Source organism: Asparagus officinalis, chromosome 1 (genome assembly GCF_001876935.1).
Source record: "Asparagus officinalis chromosome 1, Aspof.V1, whole genome shotgun sequence".
In the NCBI taxonomy this organism is placed as follows: Eukaryota; Viridiplantae; Streptophyta; class Magnoliopsida; order Asparagales; family Asparagaceae; genus Asparagus; species Asparagus officinalis.
The window spans coordinates 61,033,740-61,054,119 of NC_033794.1; the positions used below are offsets into that span (position 1 = coordinate 61,033,740).

The 20,380-nt window shown below is 40.4% G+C and overlaps 2 long non-coding RNA genes across 2 annotated transcripts; both read right to left on the reverse strand.

The window, feature by feature from the left end:
• LOC109843347 lies at nucleotides 16,018–16,519 on the reverse strand. The gene is made up of 3 exons (XR_002247641.1): nucleotides 16,491–16,519; nucleotides 16,242–16,369; nucleotides 16,018–16,156 (listed from the first exon to the last, which is right to left on the reverse strand). It is a non-coding gene; the product is annotated as an uncharacterized LOC109843347 (long non-coding RNA).
• Nucleotides 18,050–18,481, reverse strand: LOC109844766. The gene is made up of 3 exons (XR_002248109.1): nucleotides 18,453–18,481; nucleotides 18,208–18,335; nucleotides 18,050–18,122 (listed from the first exon to the last, which is right to left on the reverse strand). It is a non-coding gene; the product is annotated as an uncharacterized LOC109844766 (long non-coding RNA).

Consider the following 20,380-nt stretch of genomic DNA (forward strand, 5'->3'; position numbering starts at 1 on the left):
CAAGTGTTTTTGCCCCATCTTAGGGCCTCTCCAACCGGACGATAAAACACCAATTTGGCGCCACTTCCCTCCAACGCAGCGCCAATTTATTTCGTGGGGGTGCTACAGTGTTGCGCCACGAATGGTGCAACACTGTAGCAAAGGTGCGGTTCTTTTTTTTTTTTGCTTTTTTTTCTAAACTTTATTATTTTATTCATATTTTCTTTTCTTTTTGCTTTTTTTTTCTAAACTTTATTCTTTTTTCTTTTGTTTTTTATATTTGTATTAATAATATATTATTTTATATTATAATTATTATAATGAAATTAGAGTATAAAATAATTATTAAAATAAAATTAAAAAAGAAATAAGAAAAACTACACCATTTAGATAAAAATTAGGACATAAAAATGTAATGCCTTTTATTTTTATTTTTTGCTTGCAAGTGTGATGTTTTTTTTGTGATGTTAAATGTAATCTTTAGTTGAATTTATGAAAATAATATTTTAATTTAATTTAACATTTAATTTTTTATATTTTTATTTTATTCATAAAATATATTATTATAATTAATTATATGTAATGTATTATATAATTATATAATTTGTTAAATATTTTAAATAGATAAAAATGTTAAAAGATAAGAATAATAAAAGGAATATTTTTTTTGGTGTAAAATTTGGTGTAATGGGTTGGAGATGGAATAGTGATTTGCTGTAAAAACTATATCAACTTGGTGTAAAATCTACATCATTTTGGGTTGTGGTTGGAGATGCTCTTAAGTTTAGATACCTACAGTTTTTCCTTGTGCAATAGTTTGAAATTTTCAAGTAAATGCATTTATGCCTTCACTTGAGTTAATTGAGCGAATGCATTGGACCTGACCGAACTCTTTGGGGGCAGAAAGTCAAGTATTTAACGAAAGCGGAGGATCCATGACTTCTGCAAAAGCGTCTGAGAGGAAGACTATGAACCTAATGCTACAGTATAATAAAGACTTTTAGTCAATTTGACCCGCCTGTTCAGTTGCACTTGATTTATTTTCAACCGAGGAATTTCCCAATGGTAAGAGCTTGGCTTATTTTCGCTTGATCCCCTGCAGTTAACTCCTTATTTTCACTTTTACGCCACAAAGTACTTTTTTTATCCCTTTGATATGCCAAAGTTTCAATGTCATTTCATTTTGATATCCAGAAGTGTTTTTTTTTTTTCACCTTTGAGGCTTTGACGACGCTAGCTCTGAAGTTTCAATTTCACTCCACATTGGTGTCTCCGTTTAGATTATGTTGGATTCTTTTATTAAATTTGTATATGTGCTTAGCAAGTAGATTCTAAACTTATCGCATATGCTAAGGATGCGATAGAAATTTAACGGAAAATCTAATGCAATCTAGACCAGGTATCAAAGCTTGGGCATATCAAAGTGCTAAGGGGCTGTTTGGTTCGCTATTATAAAGGGTGGAAAACTCACAAAACCCCTTCACGTCAGATTTTTAGCCCTCCACGTTAGTTTTTTTGTTTCCGTCCATTTTTTTGTGCCGCTTTGGTTCGCTCGGATGGAAGAGAGAAAATTCTGCTGAAATCGCCGCCAACTAAGATTTTTTTCCTCTCTGATTTCCTTCCCCAACAAAGTGAAATTGATGAAAACTCTGCCACGTCATATTTTTTTTCTTCTCTGCTTTGTTTACAAAAGTTTACCTTTTTTTTTCTATGCGAACCAAACACAAGAAAAATAAATACATTGATTCCCCACCATTTTTTATGTGCGAACCAAAGTAAAACAATCTATTTCTTAGAAAAGTTTGGAAAACTCAAAATTTATGTTTCTTTACATGGAATTGCATTTCTCTATATCAAGGAAACGAACCAAACAGCCCCTTAACGATAGAAATGTATAATTAATAAATGAGTATGTGACAAATTATCAAAACTTGAGGCGACTTCGCAGCTCCTTAAGTCCAATGTACTTTTTGTATTTATTTTGAAACCCAATTCTAAAATACCATACTCTCATATGTGGGTCCCACTATTTACTTTTCTAAAATTCCAATAATAACCTTCCACTTATAACTTTCATGTAGGTGGGCCCCCCTCAAATAAAATAAAAAAATATAGAGAGAGAAAGAGAGAGAAAAGTGACGGTAAAATTCCCTCCTCCCCTCTCTCTCCGTCTTCTATCTCTCTCCGCGTCTTCTTCTCCGTTTCTCTCACCCCATTAATATAACCGAACACTCTCCTTTAACCCATCATTTAATAACTCTCTCCTATAACCCAGCAATTATTTCTCACCAACTTTCTTAGCATTTGAAGGTACAAACTTGCAATTTACTCAACTATCAAGTTTATAGCATTAATTTCTCATTTTAATCATGATAATTATTTGATATGTTAGTTAAATGAGTTCATAAAAATTATTAAATTCGTCAATTTTGGTAAAATGTTAGTTAAATGAGGTTTTGTAATTAACCACCCATTAATTTCACATAATTATTTCACATTAGTTATTTCACATAATTATTTCACACTAATTTCTTATTATTCTTTATTCTTTATGAATTCATAACAATTAGTTAAATATTAGTCTCTAAATTTTTCTCTAAATTTGTTTATTTTTGGTGATAAATATAGATGGATGAAGAATTGTATTGTGCATTGACGGATTTTAGAGGACACAATCACTTTTTAGAATTAAATGTCAACGGGGGTTACAAAGATTTGGCCGTTGCAGTGCAAAGCCTAATTGCTTGTAGTGCAAGCACGATACAGTTGACTTACAAAGTACCCCACACGCAAGAAATTTATGTTCGTGTATGTGATGATGCTGATGTCTCGATAATGGTCAATGTACATCGAAGTTGCAAGGAGAATATTGTTGTCATGAACGCTGAGATGAATCGAGACATATTATTTGGGATACAAGCTAACAATGTCCATATAAGGTAATTTACACTATTGATATAGTTTCGTACTTTTAACATTATCACTTTCTTAACTCTTGTACAATTTTCTATGCAGTAATCCGTATATCCCCTCTAGTGACGAACATGTGTCTCGTTCACAAAATCCATCGTATTCACAAAATATGTCTCGGGAAGTTGAGAGCTCTAATATGATTCCTATTGCATGGCACAATGCTATTAGAAGTGTTGGTCAAGAATTTGATGATGTTGAGCATTGTCGGCGGAGTTTAAGCAATTACTCTATTGCACGAGGATTTAACTTTGAATTTGTAAAAAATAAACGCAAAAGGGTGACAGCAAAATGTAAGGCCGCAAATTACGAATGGATGGTTCATTGCACCCGTCGTAGAGATAGTGATCGATTCTATGTGAAAAAAATATGTAGTTCTCATAGTTGCTTGGGAGGAGGCATAGGAAAGGAAGGATATCAACGGGCATCTCGTAAGTGGAATGCTAATCAACTCAAGACCATATTGAAGGAACAACCCACTTATCGCCCAATTGATTTCCAAAAGAAGCTTAAAATGGAATTTGGTTTGGACGTCCCTTATCATAGAATTTGGTGGGGAAAAGAGCTAGCTCAACGTGCTATACTTACAGATTAACGTGCTATACTTACAGGTTAACGTTCTATACTTACATATTAACGTGCTATACTTTCGGATTTACGTGCTATACTTACAGGTTAACGTGCTATACTTTCATATTAACGTGCTATACTTACAGATTAACGTGCTATACTTACAGGTTAACGTGCTATACTTACAGGTTAACGTGCTATACTTACAGGTTAATGTACTATACTTACAGGTTAACGTGCTATACTTATAGATTAACGTGCTATACTTAAATATTAACATGCTATACTTACAGATTAACGTGCTATACTTTCGGATTTACGTCCTATACTTACAGAAATATTAACATGCTATACTTTCGGATTTACGTGCTATACTTTTATATTAACGTGCTATACTTTCATATTAACGTGCTATACTTTCGATACATCGTGCTATACGTACTCCTTAACGTGCTATACTCTTAATATAACGTGCTATACTTTCGATATAACGTGCTATACTTACTCCTTAATGTGATATACTCTTAATATAATGTATCTACGTGCTATACTCTCAATATAACGTGCTATACTTTCATATTAACGTGCTATACTTACAGGTTAACATGCTATACTTACAGGTTAACGTGCTATACTTTCGGATTTACGTGCTATACTTACAGATTAACGTGCTATACTTTCGGATTTACGTGCTATACTTACAGATTAACGTGCTATACTTTCGGATTTACGTGCTATACTTTCATATTAACGTGCTATACTTTCATATTAACGTGCTACACTTACAGATTAACGTGCTATACTTACAGGTTAACGTGCTATACTTACAGATTAACGTGCTATACTTTCGGATTTACGTGCTATACTTTCATATTAACGTGTTATACTTTCATATTAACGTGCTATACTTACAGATTAACGTGCTATACTTACAGGTTAACGTGCTATACTTACATATTAACGTGCTATACTTACATATTAATGTGCTATACTTTCATATTAACGTGCTATACTTACAGATTAACGTGCTATACTTACAGGTTAACGTGCTATACTTTCATATTAACGTGCTATACTTTCATATTAACGTGCTATACTTACAGATTAACGTGCTATACTTACAGGTTAACGTGCTATACTTTAATATTAACGTGCTATACTTACAGGTTAACGTGCTATACTTACATATTAACGTGCTATACTTACAGCTTAATTTCTTAATAAATTATTTGTTTTTTTTGTTTTTTGTTGTTTGTTGCTATTTCTTTGTTTAAAATATTTTATAAATATTTAAGCTTATTTAATCTTGTGACCTACATTGTGAGTCGGCGACCTACATTGTGAGTCGGCTCAAGGTCGACTCACAATGTGTAGTCGACTCCAAGTCGACCTTCTACCGTCGGGAGACTCTTTTCCTGGTATCTATTTCTTTCGGTTTTGGTTTTGAGATGTTATATAGACCCGACCCGTTTGTCTACCTGTATCCTGACCCTACACTCATCATTTTGACCAAATCTGGCCCATTAATCCCATATCAAAAGCCCTAGTTCATCTTCTTCTTTAATCCTCTTTCCTTCTTTTCTTTCCTCCAGCCGTTCCTTCATTACAGTCGACCCTCATCTCCAGCCGACTCATCATCACCGGTCGACTCGTCCTTGTTTGCGGAGAAAGTTGCTATTTCCATTGTTATCGAATCTATTACAACTTTAGTCGTTACAATAAACTCGAATGAAATAAAAAGTCGATCTTTTTATAAGATCTCCTTACACAATGAAAATAAAAAAAAAACAACTTTATCAAACAAACGCAGAGATCGTTCATCGGTCTTCTGCTTGCGTGGGATCTTTGCCTGTGCCGGGGTTTATCCGTGGACCACCGTCGATCAGATCTGATTGCTGAAAAATTGGGCAGAGCTTCGTCTATCCGCGAAGGGATCGAGAAAACTGTAGCGCCTATCTCGATAAAAGCGAGATATTTGCTCTTCTTAGTATTACCACAACGAGATAATACTAAGGATTGGGTACGGGTGATGTAGATATGACGAAGAACTCTCTTGCGTTGAAGAACTAGATCCGATCTCTCCTCCTCCTCTCTTGAAATCTGTGCACTTTAAGTCTTCAATCCGGCAGGGCTTCGTCGAGGCACGAGAATTCCAGATCTGAAAAAAAGAGGCCTAAGGCTTGTATTTATAGGCATGAGGGGTTGCGGAGCGGTTAAAATGGGCTAAAGGCCCAAATCTGCCTTGGAGGGTGTCTCTCAAAATCCGGGACACCCCTGGGGTGTCTCCTCGGCTTGGCCGAGACACCGTAGGTGCCTCAGTTCAGCTTTGAGACGTTTTTAATGCCCGTTTGACTGTTTTCGCTGTAACTTCTTTGTCTGAACTCGGATCTGAGTGATTCCAAATGCGTTGGAAGTCTGACGAAGAATTCTATCAGTTCCAATGGTTAGATTATCTGTAGAATGAACGAGACACGAAGGGCGTTGTTCCTTTTGTAAACATCGCGGGGTTCTCGATTAGCCTGTGTCGTCGTTATTCCAAAATCCTATCAGCTCACGTAGTTCGTCGGTTCACTTCAAGCGTTCACCGACATCAGTCGAACTCCTGTGAACCAGATAGTGATGTTCATTGTCATTCTTTAACACTGAGCTGTTCGTGGAGACCCATAAGCAATTTTCGATGCCTACAGATACCCCCTCCAAAGCGTTCCAGACTCGTTTCTTTTATAGAAGAGGCTGGAATACTTTGGATGTGATTGATCCAGCCTTCAGTCGGCGTAAAGGACCTGTAGTTAGCTTTAACTCTTGGCTCCTTCGATTTTCGGTCTATTCGATGCTTTGACGAATAACCAAAGTTCTTCCGGCGCTGCGTTTATCGCCTGGCCGTCGTCGGAATCTCGAGTCTATCACTAGTGAGTTGAGTTTGGCTCGTGTCATTGAGTTGACTTTGAACTACCTCCGTCACATTGTGTTGACTTAGGGTTTCGGATCACCGTGTGTTGACTTTTTGTCGCAACGCGTTGACCGGCGTACGCGTTGACCGGCGTTGGCCCTAGGGTTTCGAACGTCGAACTTTAACTTTTTGGTCGCAACGCGTTGACTGGCGTTGACCTAGGGTTACGCGTTGACCGTCGTTAACCCTAGGGTTTCGAACGTCGAACGTTGACTTTTTGGTCGCAACGCGTTGACTGGCGTTGACCTAGGGTTACGCGTTGACCGGTGTTAACCCTAGGTTTCGAACGTTGAACGTTGACTTTTTGGTCGCAACGCGTTGACTGGCGTTGACCTAGGGTTACTCGTTGACCGGCGTTGACCCTAGGGTTTCGAATGTCGAACGTTGACTTTTTGGTCGCAACGCGTTGACTGGCGTTGACCTAGGGTTACTCGTTGACCGGCGTTGACCCTAGGGTTTTGAACGTCGAACATTGACTTTTTGGTCGCAACGCGTTGACTGACGTTGACCTAGGGTTACGCGTTGACCGGCGTTAACCCTAGTTTGGTCGCAACGCGTTGACTGACGTTGACCTAGGGTTACGCGTTGACCGGCGTTAACCCTAGGGTTTCAAACATCGAATGTTGACTTTTTGTCGCAACGTGTTGACCGGCGTTGACCTAGGGTTACGCGTTGACCGGCGTTGATCCTAGGGTTTCGAACGTCGTACGTTGACATAGTTTATACTCGTACGTTTACCGGAGTATACACAGTTTAAGCTCTTAAGGTATTGGAGCACAGCGGTCCAAAGTGTCGGGGTTGCAGGACCAATTGTTAAAGCTGATTCATCTGTATTTGTGGATCTTATTTTAATGTTGTTGGATAATCGAGTCACGAGACCAACTAACAGAGCTGATGCATCAATGGCTCGCACTTATAGAATTTTTGGCAAATTCTCAGCCATCAACGGGTTTGATGAGCCTTTACCGACTACCGTTTGAGTCGGGCTAGCATGCAGATTGTTTAGATCCGTTCTGCACATAACGTTATGCTAAAAGAGTTAACTCTTTTAGTGCTACGACATTGAATACGTAGACTTCATCTTTCTCACGGGAATAGACTACCCGACAACGCGTGTTAGGCGCTGACTTAGCCTTACTTAGGATTTAGGATAAAAATCCCCAGACTCGGATTCTGGTGTCTTCTTCAATCGGTAAAAGACTAAACCGGCAACGCGTGTTGGGCGTTGACTTATCCCTGCTTAGGCTTCGGGATAAACTTCCCCGTGCGTGTGAAGCACGAATTTTAGCGTTATTAATAACAACCTGCCACAATATTGAATATGTGGGCTTTTGTCCTTTTTACGGTCAAAGACTAACCGGCAATGCGTGTTAGACATAGACTTTGGGATTTTTGGCAAACCCCCAGCCATCAACGGGTTTGACGTGCCTTTACCGATTACCGTTTGAATCGGGCTAGCATGTGAATTATTAAAACCCGTTTCACATGTAACGTTGTGCTAAGAGAATTGCTTCTCTTAGACTTAATGCTATGATTTTGAATACATAGACTTCGTCTTTCTACGCGTATTAGGCGTTGACTCATCCCTACTTAGGATTCGGGATGAAAGTCCCCAGAATTGTACTCTGGTGTCTTTTTCAATCGGTGAAATACTAAACCGGCAACGCGTGTTAGGCGTTGGCTTATCCCTGCTTAGGCTTCGGGATAAAATTCTCCATGCTGGATTCTGGTGTCTTTTTCAATCGGTGAAAGACTAAACCGGCAATGCGTGTTAGGCGCAGGCTTATCTCTATTTAGGAGTTGAGATAAAATTCCCCGTGCACAAAGTGCCCGGATTGGAAGTTGAAAATTGTGCCTTTTCTAAGAATAAAGATAGACTGGAAAATGGGAGAGGAAGAATTTTATATTCTATCTCACGACACTGAAGAGGAAGAATTTTATATTCTATCTACAGTAGGAAAGGAAACTCAAGGTGGGATCTCCACCCCCAGAATCCGAAAAGATGAAACTAAGAGTGGGATCTCCACTCCGAGAATCAGAAAGGTTCAAACGATCATTTGAAAAGGAATGACTCGGTCTTAGTCCTAACTATTTGTAGATTTGACTAAGTGAGATCGGGAATAATCCTAACTTTTATAGGTTTGATTGTTCGAATTGAAAGTGGACCTCTCGTTCATGGAAGGCATCGAGAGGAGAATCTGGTTGTGGACCTAACTTTTATAGGTTTGACCAAGGAAGCAGTGGAAGTGGGAGTTTTAAGATGATCTTACCTTTTATAGGCTTGATCGTTCAATTTGAAAGTGGACCTCTCGTTCATGGAAGGAATCGAGAGGGGACTTTGGTTGTGGTCCTAACTATAGGAAGGTTTGACCAGGTAGACAGTGAGAGTGGGAGTACAAATCATAGTGGGGGTTTAGTGTTTATCACCTTGTTCGTAATTATCGGGTTATCCCTAAGAAAATTACATATAGTGTTCTTCCGGGAACTTCCCATTACATGACTCATCCACCCCCAGCTTCTTTCTTGGAACTGGGTCTGACTTTGTACTCCGTTACATGTTTGGGTTATTCTTAAGAATATTAGCGTAACATTCTCCAGGCACTTCCCATCAATGGTAGGAAACAGTTTAGACTCATATACCTATTGGAGTATCAGGGAGCAGTTTAACCTCATATACCGATTGAAGGATTAAGAAGCAGTTTATACTCGTATACTTATCGGAGTGTTGAGAAGCAGTTTATACTTGTGTACTCTTTGGAGTATTGAGAAGCAATTTATACTCGTATACTCTTCGGAGTGTTGCCGTTCTTATTTGGCTTATCCTAGCGTTATGACACCGGCTTCAACCAAGGCTTGGATGCTATTCTTTAAAGTAAAGCAAGCCTTGGTGGGATGAAGGATCCTCCTGTGGTACGCGCAGTACTTCGGATCTGCAGTATTGTCAGCTTCCTCCTGATTTGTGATGGGTGGCAGCTTGATCTTGTTGTTTTCGAGAAGGGTCTCGAAGATGGCTGGAACGTCTTCGTCCTTGAATGAGTACTCTTTTTGGAACCTCGGATCCAAACTATTCTGCTGTCTTCGGAGCTGGTGTTGTGACGTTTGATTAACGTCAACAACTGTTGTAGGTGCCTTCCCTACATCATGGGACACGAGACTCGAATTCAGAGGGTTGACCATTGGTTGGTTTCTTTCGACCTTCCTCCTTCTGAGGAAGCGTTCGGCCTGTTCTCCGCGCACCTTCAACTCTTTCCAGGTATTGAGCGACTCTACTCCCATAACGTCCAAGATGTTAACGAACAAGTTATTATGACAGGTTTGCAAGACAAATTCCTCCGTGACGGGATCCTTGCAGTTCATTGCCTGATTGCGAAAGCGTTTGACGAAGGTATCCACCGACTCTCCGTCTTTTTGTTTCTCATCGAAGAGTGTCCTGATCGACACTTCGGCATCATCATCGAAGAAATGAGTGAGGAACATGCTTTCCAGGTCCTCCCAGCTGTTGATGCTTTCGGGCTTGAGGCGGCAGTACCAATCGAAGGCGGGACCGCGAAGGGTGCCAACAAATGACCGGACCATGAGAGGTTCGTTGCCAGAGATTATGCCCAAATAGGACTTGAAGTAGATTAGATACTGAGTGGGGGAACCCTTCCCGTCAAACGGTGTGAAGTTGATCAGGTTGAACTTCACCGGATACGGAATCGATTCCTATTCTCTTGGGTAAGGACACAGAATGCCGGTCTTCTTTACCTCTTGAGCAGACATCAGGGCATCAATTTTGATCTCGAGATCCTTCATCTTTTTGTCCTCATCTATATCCTGTTTTGCACAATTCCTGAAAGGAATAACGGGGCCACCCCCAGCATTATCATCTTTGGTGGGACCAACCCTAGTATTATTGTCCTTAGTGGGACCACCCCCGGCGTTGTGTTCATCCACATCTGAATCGCTACCTACTTGGTTAGCAGTGTTGCGACGGCTGGATTCACCTAGCTGATTCGACAAAGCTCGGATGTGTTGGTCGTGCATTTGTCTCATCTCTTGCATGGCCATTTCCATTTCGATTTTGAATGCTTCTTTCTGCTTGGCTAGAGCATCCTCAATGATTTTGGCTATTTGCTCGGTGTTGACCATGAACACTTCCCGAGCTTGTCCTATGCTAGACGTTGTATCGTCAGAGGCGATTGCGGAATAAGAATCCGAGAGTTCGTCATCAGAATGGATTCCTTCGTAGATCCCCGGGTAATCGTTATATCCGACGGCTTCTAGCTGAAGCTGAGATATTCGTTGGGTTATTCCCGAACTTGGAGAGAAATTAGGGTCGGAACCACTTGAAACAATTGGAGATTTTCCCTTGTTGACCATGTTGATGGTAACTGCTTACATGGATTCTCAGGTATAACGCGTTCGTCTGTCTGACGCGTTTTCCTCTGAGTAAACATTGCCTTGTTGGCGTCTGCAAGAGTCGCACGTTTGGAATCACACCTTTGTGAGGGTGAAACCTTAATGGGCTCCTGATTTTCTGCACGCACTGCCAAGCGGGCCGTTGCAGAAATCAATTTGTTAGGAGGTCGCGTACGACCCCCAGTCCGGATGTTGGCTCGAAGCTCCTTCAACGAACTCAAGCTTTCCTTAACAGGCGCTTTTCCTCGATCCTCGGGTAGAGCACCGATGCAATCCTTCAACGGGACTCTAGATTTGGGGAGATCCACGCTGTCATAGGGCTTCGCCGGAGGTGGGATCTGGAGTTGACAAAGGCCGGAGAGTAGCCTCGGATACTTTTGACTTGGCCTTTGGCATCCAGACTTGCTTAGATCTTGGTGGTTTTTTGGCCACCTTTTCCTTCCCCAATTCCTGTGCTTTCCGTACAATAATCCTCGTCGGCGCTAACAGTGCGCGGCGCTTATGGAAGCGCTCCTCAAGAGTTGAACGGTTTCGTTTGACACGAACCCACTCATTAGTAGGTGGTTGGGAGGAGGTTCCCAAAGCTTGTTGTTGGAACACTTTGCGCCTTCTGAGCTTTAGATCCGCATCATAGCAGATCCCGTCAACATGCTCCAAAGCCTTGGCAAATTGACGCGCGAGATGTTGACGGCGCCTTTGACGAGCCCTCTTCGTCAACACACGACTTATCCCTTCTTAGGCTTCGGGATAAAATTCCCCAGGTTTAGACCCTGGTGTCTTTTTCAATCGACGAAAGACTAAACCAGCAATGTGTGTTAGACATAGACTTTGGGATTTTTGGCAAACCCCCAGCCTTCAACGGGTTTGATGTGCCGCGCGAGATGTTGACGGCGCCTTTGACGAGCCCTCTTCGTCAACACTGGTGCACATTCAACGGGCAACTTTTTGACTTTCGAGGAGTTGTCACGAACGTTGGACCTGGTTTCTTTGGAAGCCGGCGAATCGTTGCGAAGTGTAACTACAACAGCGACGGCGGAGAGATCGTCTTCTTGGGTCTTCAGATCTGAAGACCAGCAGATCTTTCTGGAGGAGGAGGCACTCCTGCACTTGCCAGGAGAGGCGGATCTGGAGGAGGAGGCACTTCTGCGCTTGCCAGGAGAGGCGGATCTGGAGGAGGAGGAGGAGAGGTACTCTTCAAACTTCTGTTGATCGAACTCGTATTCGATCTCTTCATTCACCCGGATCTTGAAGGGGATAAAATTCCCCAAGTTTAGACCTTGGTGTCTTTTTCAATCGGTGAAAGACTAAACCGGCGACGCGTATTAGGCATAGACTTATCTCTATTTAGGAGTTGAGATAAAATTCCCCTTGCACAAAGTGCCCGGATTGGAAATTGAAAATTGTGTCCTTTATCAGAATAAAGACAGATTGGGAAACGGAAGGCCGGTTGCGTCACGACGGCCTCGGCAGCGAGGCCGTTGGCTCCCACTGTGGTCGCCAGTTTGTTTACGGAGAAAGTTGCTATTTCTATTGTTATCGAATCTATTACAACTTTAGTCGTTACAATAAACTCGAATGAAATAAAAAGTCGATCTTTTTATAAGATCTCCTTACACAATGAAAATAAAAAAAAAGTTTATAACTTTATCAAACAAACGCAGAGATCGTTTATCGGTCTTCTGCTTACGTGGGAACCCTCAGAATCCGAAAAGATAAAACTAAGAGTGGGATCTCCACTCCGAGAATCGAAAAAGTTCAAACGACCCTAACTTTTATAGGATTGGTCATTTGAATCAAATGAATCCCTCATTTATTGAGGGGAAAGTCCAATTTCGACCCTAACTTTTATAGGTTTGGTGGAAAAAGGAACAAAGGCGGATTTTCGTTTATCGAAAAGCTTGCGTGGGTGTCTTTGCCTGTGCCGGGGGTTTATCCGTGGACCACCGTCGATCAGATCTGATTGCTAAAAAAATTGGGCAGAGTTTCGTCTATCCGCGAAGGGATCGAGAAAACTGTAGCGCCTATCTCGATAAAAGCGAGATATTTGCTCTTCTTAGTATTACCACAACGGGATAATACTAAGGATCGAGTACGGGTGATGTACATCTGACGAAGAACTCTCTTGCGTTGAAGAACTAGATCCGATCTCTCCTCCTCCTCTCTTGAAATCTGTGCACTTTAAGTCTTCAATCCGGCAGGGCTTCGCCGAGGCACGAGAATTCCAGATCTGAAAAAAAGAGGCCTAAGGCTTGTATTTATAGGCATGAGGGGTTGCGGAGTGGTTAAAACCACTTAAAGGGCCCAAATTCGCGCTGAGACACCCTAGGGGTGTCTTGGCTTGGCCGAGACACCCTTGGGGTGTCTTGACTTGGCCGAGACACCGTAGATGCCTCAGTTCAGCTTTGAGACGTTTTCAATGCCCGTTTGACTGTTTTCGCTGTAACTTCTTTGTTTGAACTCGGATTTGAGTGATTTCAAATGCGTTGAAAGTCTGACGAAGAGTTCTATCAGTTCCAATGGTTAGATTATCTATAGAATGAACGAGACACGAAGGGTGTTGTTCCTTTTGTAAACATCGCGGGGTTCTCGATTAGCCTGTGTCTTCGTTATTCCGAAATCCTATCAGCTCACGTAGTTCGTCGGTTCACTTCAAGCGTTCACCGACATCAGTCGAACTCCTGTGAACCAGATAGTGATGTTCATTGTCGTTCTTTAACACTGAGCTGTTCGTGGAGACCCATAGGCAATTTTCGATGCCTACAGATACCCCCTCCAAAGCGTTCCAGACTCGTTTCTTTTATAGAAGAGGCTGGAATACTTTGGATGTGATTGATCCAGCCTTCAGTCGGCGTAAAGGACCTGTAGTTAGCTGCTAAACTCACCGATCTACTCTCAAGTAAGCACTCCGAGGAACTTTATCCCCCACTTGTGCGTATATTTTACGCAAATCTTGTGACATTTTGTCCTGAGAATAGACCACATTTTATTAATTCTTGTGTCAAACATCGCCATATTCGTTTCACAGCTAACCGTCTAGCTGAAATCATTGGCATTCCTCGTGGCGACACCTTTCTTGATGATGTTTCATATGATAATCCCAGTGTCGAAACCCTTATGACTCTTCCTGGCGAAAGCCTCCCATTACATGCAAAAAATGTATCTGATTTGGCTACCATTGTTGGACGTATCATTTCCTATAACTTGATTCCAAAATCTGGGGGGTATAGCCACTATTCCCAAGATCTCACTAGGGCAATCTATGCCATTCTGGGTAATGTTGATGTTAAATGGGGAAATGTTATATTCGATATCATTGCTTCTGGTCCATCCACTTTCATTCCTTTTGGCGGTCTCCTTACCAAAATCTTTAAACACTTCAATGTTGATCTTGACGATGAGACACCTATTCAAATCCGACCTCTCTTTGATGTTACTGCTCTTCATCGGATGAAAATTCCTGCCAGCTTAATGGCAATTGCTCCAGAGGTTGGTGCATATAATTCGCATGTATTTGACATGCATCACACTTTCGGGCATACGCGATTACATCACTCATCATGGAAGGCCAAAAATATCCCATTCTTCTGATGCGATCATAAAGTTTGGGACCGGGTTGGTGTGCACCACACTCTCCTTCATGTGCTTCTCTAAGGACTTCATCAGCTTCTTTAGTCGATAAGCAGCGTGCCAGCAATCCATCGTACCCCCTGCGGTATAGCGTTCGATTCTCCGTATTATAGTAGAATCTTGGTGCCCTTCGTCGGATTGACTCTCTTTCCTTCATATCCTCTGGTAGGATTCCATGCAAGACGTAATCGATGATGGGGAAACGCCAATCTCGGGGTTCAAACTCAATTTGGGTTGAGTGTGTTTCCTTAATCTCTTCTTCTTCGTCCTCTTCATCATAGATCGGCACTAGGAGTTGGTGGGTCCTTACCGTAACGAACTGTTCTGTTTCAGGAGGGCCTCCATTCACACGAGATTTGATGAGGTTATAAACCTTTTGCAACCCCATCCTTCCTCGGGTCCAGGATCGTCAAACGCTTGAAGCTCTTCTTGAATTCCTGTTGAACAAAATGATATTTTGGTTTATGATAAGTTGGCAAACTTTTATTTTGGCATGTAATATTCTAACTTGCACTTGTTTTGCTTCATGTTGGACATGGTTTGAAAACATGTGTTGAACTTGGTATGTAATAGACTAGTAAGTCTGGCTCTGTTGAATTTATGTGTTTTCACATTTGATGGTGAGCCTATATCTTATATGATGATCATATGCTCTATCATGTTTTCACCTTTTTAGAGAATTATTTTTTTTAACAGGTTCTTAGATGAAAACTGTGTACAAGAGTCGACTCGTGATCAGTATTGAGTCAACTCACAAATTGATGCGTAGTTTACATTTTGTTTCTGCTGAGTCGACTCATGACAGTCATGAGTCGACCCATCAGGTTGAGTCGACTCATGACTATCATAAGTCGACTCACAAAGTGTGCTGGAATATGTGTTTTGTTTCTGCTGAGTCGACTCATGGCAGTCATGAGTCGACCCAACAGGTTGAGTCGACTCATAACTGTCATAAGTCGACTCACAAAGTGTGATGGAATATGAGTTTTGTTTCTGCTGAGTCGACCCATGATATTATGAGTCGACCCATTGTGTTATGAGTCGACTAGCTTAATTTAATGAGTCGACCCATTTGTTGGTCTTCAGACTTGGGTTGTTGCTGATATTTTGGGATGTCATAAATAACCCAGTGCATAAAACATTCTGGCCAGTGATTTTGAATTGACTATTCAAGTTTACAAAGTTTTTAAGAGATTGACAAACGTTGCATGCATATCCGGACAAACTATATACAACATTGCGTATCAAGGAGATTGACAAACTATATACAAGATTGCATTTCCAAACAAGCTATATATACAAGATTGCATTTCCAAACTTGCATTTCCAAACAAACTATATACAACATTGCATATCCAGAATTTTGCCACAGAAGAATGCATTTCTATCCAAAAAATCAGGGACATACAACTTTGCATTTCCAGCACTTTGCAATTCCAGAACATATAACTTTGCATTTCCAACTTTGCATTTACAAATACTTTACAAATACTTCCATCAAGAGCAATATGTAACTCCAATGCATCATTGGCATATATATATATACAAATACTTTACAAATCAATTTCCAAAATATATTTGTACACAAAAAATATTGGATATCACAATTGGCATGTAGCAACCGGGGAATTGGTCTTGAGGATCATGTTGGTTGATTTCCTGAAAGCAAAATATAAGCGGATCAAAAGAACAATAGATTTCGATATAAGCGTTTCAATGAACATTACACTTATAGAAAATATACCTTCAAATAGAAATAGAGCAACAATACGAGCTCTATGTCTTGCACAATCCTTTTGGTCAATTGCAATTGGTTGACCGGATATGAGGCTAAACATGTACGCCATCAAGAACACCCCGCAATCCAAGCTTCTGCAAGTTCAAAAGTTTGCAATATCAATATAACACTCTTGGCCCGCAATATGTAGTCTCTATGTGAGTGTTAGCACAAACAAACGAAAAAAGAACATATGAATAAGTCGAATACACTAACCCCCGTTGTTGAGGTACATCAACACTTTCTACCTCCTGAATCGAAGTAATGTCTAAGTTCCAAGCATCGGGAATGGTAGAAATAAGCTTCACCCTAAACTCATTAGCATCGGACATATAACCACGGAGGGAAGAATAATGATAAAATCTCTTCTCCTTTACAAAGAACACCAACATATGCCAATGAAATGAAGTTAGGAGTGGGAAAATAATCTTATCAAGTTCTTGGAATCGAGTTGTCGTTATTGGCTTAAACATTCGATCCACACTTGACGGATTATTTTCATTGATGCATCTCTAAAAAAATAAAGAAAGTTAAGAGTAAGTATTTAATATAGCTTATGAATATTACTTATAATCTCGGATTGGATTTCTACTTACGGTTACCCATGGACTACATATGTGTATGTCTTTCGCATAGTTTGCACGCGTCTCCATTAACCTATTTAACAAGACAACATAGGAGGCTATAACCTGAAATGTAGATAATAAATTTGTAAATATTCATGTTATATACTAACGTGAACACTAATATTTACATAATTTCAGCTTGCAGCAGAAGATCGTTTATCAGTTATGCGGCCCTCAGATTAGTAACCATTGCATATATGACTGAATTGTGGAGGCATAAGATGTGTTATTGTATCAAATATCAGTCATACGCTTCTATGTGATTTCTGGTACAGAAAATACTCTATATGTGTGTGCATGTGTGCGTGTTTATGTATATTTGTGTGAAGCATGAAAAGAACGGATACTTACGTCACAGCTAATTGCCTCTCCTTTAAGTAACTCCAATGCATCTTTACGTGTCATCAACGCATCTCTAGATGACCACACTAATGTCTCACTACATATGAAACAAATACATAACATGTATTAATGAAAAAACTTAGTACAGGTTGAAAAGTAAATAAGTAAATCATTCAAAATACTTACGCGGCCATATTCTCCTTCCAAAAGTTATCTAGTAGTTCTCTCTCCTCATCCATTACTTCCTTCCTTTTTTGTTTCTGCTGAGTCGACTCATGACAGTCATGAGTCGACCCATCAGGTTGAGTCGACTCATAACTGTCATAAGTCGACTCACAAAGTGTGCTGGAATATGTGTTTTGTTTCTGCTGAGTCGACCCATGATATTATGAGTCGACCCATGGTTTATGAGTCGACTCGTGAATTTTATGAGTCGACCCATTTGTTGGTCTTTTTACTTGGGTTCTTGCTGATATTTTGGGATGTCATAAATAACCCAGTGCATAAAACATTCTGGCCAATGATTTTGAATTGACTATTCAAGTTTACAAAGTTTTTAAGAGATTGACAAACGTTGCATGCATATCCGGACAAACTATATACAACATTGCGTATCAAGGAGATTGACAAACTATATACAAGATTGCATTTCCAAACAAGCTATATATACAAGATTGCATTTCCAAACTTGCATTTTCAAAAAAACTGTATACAACCGGGGAATATATACAAGATTGCATCATTGGCATATATATATATATATATACAAATACTTTACAAATCAATTCCCAAAATATATTTGTACACAAAAAATATTGGATATCACAATTGGCATGTAGCAACCGGGGAATTGGTCTTGAGGATCATGTTGGTTGATTTCCTGAAAGCAAAATATAAGCGGATCAAAAGAACAATAGATTTCGATATAAGCGTTTCAATGAACATTACACGTATAGAAAATATACCTTCAAATAGAAATAGAGCAACAATACGAGCTCTATGTCTTGCACAATCCTTTTGGTCAATTGCAATTGGTTGACCGGATATGAGGCTAAACATGTACGCCATCAAGAACACCCCGCAATCCAAGCTTCTGCAAGTTCAAAAGTTTGCAATATCAATATAACACTCTTGGCCCGCAATATGTAGTCTCTATGTGAGTGTTAGCACAAACGAAAAAAGAACATATGAATAAGTCGAATACACTAACCCCCGTTGTTGAGGTACATCAACACTTTCTACCTCCTGAATCGAAGTAATGTCTAAGTTCCAAGCATCGGGAATGGTAGAAATAAGCTTCACCCTAAACTCATTAGCATCGGACATATAACCACGGAGGGAAGAATAATGATAAAATCTCTTCTCCTTTACAAAGAACACCAACATATGCCAATGAAATGAAGTTAGGAGTGGGAAAATAATCTTATCAAGTTCTTGGAATCGAGTTGTCGTTATTGGCTTAAACATTCGATCCACACTTGACGGATTATTTTCATTGATGCATCTCTAAAAAAATAAAGAAAGTTAAGAGTAAGTATTTAATATAGCTTATGAATATTACTTATAATCTCGGATTGGATTTCTACTTACGGTTACCCATGGACTACATATGTGTATGTCTTTCGCATAGTTTGCACGCGTCTCCATTAACCTATTTAACAAGACAACATAGGAGGCTATAACCTGAAATGTAGATAATAAATTTGTAAATATTCATGTTATATACTAACGTGAACACTAATATTTACATAATTTCAGCTTGCAGCAGAAGATCGTTTATCAGTTATGCGGCCCTCAGATTAGTAACCATTGCATATATGACTGAATTGTGGATGCATAAGATGTGTTATTGTATCAAATATCAAAAGCATGTGGAGGCATAAGATGTGTTATTGTATCAAATATCAGTCATACGCTTCTATGTGATTTCTGGTACAGAAAATACTCTATATGTGTGTGCATGTGTGCGTGTTTATGTATATTTGTGTGAAGCATGAAAAGAACGGATACTTACGTCACAGCTAATTGCCTCTCCTTTAAGTAACTCCAATGCATCTTTACGTGTCATCAACGCATCTCTAGATGACCACACTAATGTCTCACTACATATGAAACAAATACATAACATGTATTAATGAAAAAACTTAGTACAGGTTGAAAAGTAAATAAGTAAATCATTCAAAATACTTACGCGGCCATATTCTCCTTCTAAAAGTTATCTAGTAGTTCTCTCTCCTCATCCATTACTTCCTTCCTTCCCGGATAATTTGGTCGTCCTTTTCTACTAACAAGTGGAACAAAAGGAGACCACATTGATGGCCCAGCATGCCGAGATCTAGAGAGAACTGTTCTTTTGATGGAAGGGGTTTTACGCATGCCTTCAATCAATGTAACATCGCGCGGGCTAAGAATAAAGGCGTCGTCATCCACTTCCATTGAATCCTTGCCCTCTATCAACGTCTACGCGACTTAGGCCCGTGCCAGAGAACTGAGCGTGCGAGCTCTTCTCGTAGGCGAATTTCCTGTAAGCCTATAGAGGTATTTTTTACCGCCTACAAGACCCCCTTCAAAGTTTTCAGACCTAAACCGGCTCGCGTGTGGTCTGGAATACTTTGAATGAAGAAACTGGCTTGCGTGGGGTCTGGAATACTTTGAATGAAGAAAACTTCGGCGGAGCAAGTGCCTTTGGGTTTCTTTTAGGATTTTTAGCAAATCCTCAGCTATCAACGGGTTTGATGTGCCTTTACCGATCACCGTTTGAATCGGGCTAGCCATACTATTCCCCTCAGTATGATGAGTTGTTGAACAGTTTCTCTTAGGCTTAATGCTAAGATTTCTGCTCTAACCCTTAGCCGTCTGAGGCGTGGGTTTTAACCGTTTAAGCGAGGTTATTCTATTGGCTTCGTTTGTAATCTTACCTTTAGTGGCGAGTGAATCGTCCAGGCGAAATTAGTCTTTTGGGAGCCAAGTTCCGTGCAACTCGCGGGGTTATGCCAGGTATTTGCAGGCGAAACCCTTCCTTTTTGAGGCGGGCCCAGATCTGACGGGAGATGAGCCACGTGTCTGCCGATAGGGCTTTGTGCTTCCCAGCTAAGGCGGCGCGGTCTCATCGGGTCGTGGCGATCGTGACTTGACAAC